Source organism: Triticum dicoccoides, chromosome 7A (genome assembly GCF_002162155.2).
Source record: "Triticum dicoccoides isolate Atlit2015 ecotype Zavitan chromosome 7A, WEW_v2.0, whole genome shotgun sequence".
Classification (NCBI taxonomy): domain Eukaryota; kingdom Viridiplantae; phylum Streptophyta; class Magnoliopsida; order Poales; family Poaceae; genus Triticum; species Triticum dicoccoides.
In genome coordinates this window covers 339,614-342,180 of record NC_041392.1, presented here as the reverse complement: position 1 = coordinate 342,180, position 2,567 = coordinate 339,614, and the positions used below count along the sequence as shown (strand labels likewise).

Here is a 2,567-nt window from a genome sequence, read left to right as displayed (position 1 = left end):
TGTTTGTATTTGTAGGCCTGTAAGTTGGTGCCATAGAGACCGTGCCTGGGATCCACTTGTCCTCCCAAATTGAGATGGTAGAGCCATCTCCCACTCTGGAGATTAAATCTGTCCTCAGGGCATTCCTTCCCGCCACAGTTGCCTTCCAAGTGGCCGAAGCTGACTTGGGAATTGGAGCATGCATGAAATTGGTGTCTGGGAAGTAACGGCCCTTGAGAACTCGTGCACAAAGCGAATCTGGGTTGGTGATGAAATTCCATCTTAGCTGACGTGACTTCCTGCAACGCCTTCAAGCATCTCTATTGCGCCAACCAATTTTTCACTTTTGTCTGCCATAACCCAAGGTTTTCAGTTCCACGAACTTCTTCACCTCAAACCTGGAACTCGTTGACGTCCTGGTTCTTCGGACGGCTGACCCTGTGAAAAAACTATCTTGGCTTTAACTCCTGATGCTAACTATTTGCTTTGTCAAATTCTCAACTTTCCTGATGTACGTGTATCACTATATGGAATTTTCCGCTAGATTTGGCCTGCCTCCTTGTCTCGTCACGAGGCTGCCTGCTGCTGTTTTTATACTCCACCGCAGGTACACCCATCGCAGAGACACGTGTTCGAGTCTCCCTGGACTCGGTCCGGTTTTGTTTTCCAAACAAATCTCGTATGTACTCCTAGCTCGCACCGTATGCATCCAACTTGCACGGCTCCTCAGCAATCCAGGGCCTTGGGCCACCACTGACACCGTGCACCTGGGTTGCGTCGCAACTCGCGTACGACGCCTGACGCTCGCCCGATCGATCCACCTCATCCACCGCCGCACGTCTCGACTGCTTGCATGGCCATCCAATTTCCGCTGATCGCTTCCTCAATCATGCCGAGAACCACACCCCAACCGGCTGCATCTCGAATTCGATACTTCCTCTAGATCAACTTCCACAACCTTTTCAAAATCTTGCTCATGATACCATTTGTTGGAATAAATCTAAGGCACACCTGTCGATCATTCGAGGACCAAGCAATCACACAAGCACGACACCGATATTTGTTAACGAGGTTCATCGATATGGCTACATCCCCGGGGCCTGACTATGGACGCTCCTCCCCATGACACCATCACAATACCGCACACCGGCCACCCGGGTGCCGGCACACCCGCCACCTCCCCCTTGCGCGCCTGTACTATTATGTTGGCATAGGTTACATCGTGTGTCTACCTCCGCTATATATGAGAGGCCTAGGATACAAGTGTCCTACTAGGACACGATTCCACATCCTATGTAAACACAATACAACTTATAGTCCAACTGTAACCTACCTTGTACACAATATGCGACACAACTCTAACAAGGCAGGCAGCGGCGAGATGCGGTGGGTCGCCAAGGATGGACAGAACCTTGGCAACCGCATCTTGTTCCTCGGCTCTCCGGCTAGTTTCTCCGCTCAGTTGCTGGATAATGCAGGCAACAGCAGCAGCAGTGCCTACTTTGCATTTGAGGGCGGCGTGTTTAGATACAATTTTGTGGACGACGAGAGCGAGCTTGTCAAGTGGCTGCCTATTAGATTGAGCTACAGCGATGCGTGCGCGGTGTGGCTCCTATCCAAGCTTACGTTTGCTCAGGTCCATGAGATTCAAGAAAGGCTTGAGGCTCAAAAGAAGGCGCGCTCAGTTTCTAAACTCACAAGGGTGAATCACTATTTTAGCAACTCCATTATTGTAGTTTTGTCTCGAAATGTTCGGCTACCAAAATAAGAAGGCGTTCTAGTTGGCGACCTGGATCTATATATTTGGACACAAGGATTTGGGGTTTTCTTTGTTTTTTGAGAATGGAAATAAGAATTGTTATGATTGTATTTTGCAATTTGCGGGATCTCAATGCATCTTACCCGGCTAGTTTGGAGGAAAACATAAGCCGGATGAAGAAATAGAAAAGAGTGGAATTAGGACCTGCTGCTCCCACTGATTACAACATGTAATTAGCAATTGAACAAACCCAATTAGTAATTGATCACGCGTCCCGAGGTAGCATGCAAATTGGGGGTGTAGCTCATATGGTAGAGCGCTCGCTTCGCATGTGAGAGGCACGGGGTTCGATTCCCCGCATCTCCACTCCTTTATTTTGGCATTCCATTCATTTCTTTTTTGTTTGGAGCAGACACCTTTTTTTACTTCATTCGTCCTTTCCTTTTTTGTTTCTTGTTTTGAGGAAACAAAACTACTAGTATGTGACAATTCCACTCTTTTCTATTTCTTCATCCGGCTTATGTCTTCCTCTTATAAGTTTTTTTTTGTTGCCTGACCAATAGCTAAGCCGGATAAGATGCATTGTAATCCCGCAAATTGCAAAATACAATCATAACAATTCTTATTTCCATTCTCAAAAAACAAAAAAAGAAAACCCGGATCCTTGTGTCCAAATATATAGATGGTCGCCAACTAGAACGCCTTCTTATTTTGGTCCCCGAATATTTCAAGACAAGACTACAATGGAGTTGCCAAAGTAGTGGTTCATCCTTTTGAGTTTAGAAATTGACGGCGCCTTCTTTTGAGCCTCGACCCTTCTTGAACCTCA

At 46.9% G+C, this 2,567-nt stretch overlaps 1 non-coding gene across 1 annotated transcript; it reads left to right on the top strand.

Moving 5' to 3' along the window:
* The first annotated feature begins 2,031 nt into the window (after window positions 1-2,031).
* Window positions 2,032-2,104, top strand: TRNAA-CGC. Its single transcript has one exon. It is a non-coding gene; the product is annotated as a tRNA-Ala (tRNA).
* The last annotated feature ends 463 nt before the right edge of the window (window positions 2,105-2,567 follow it).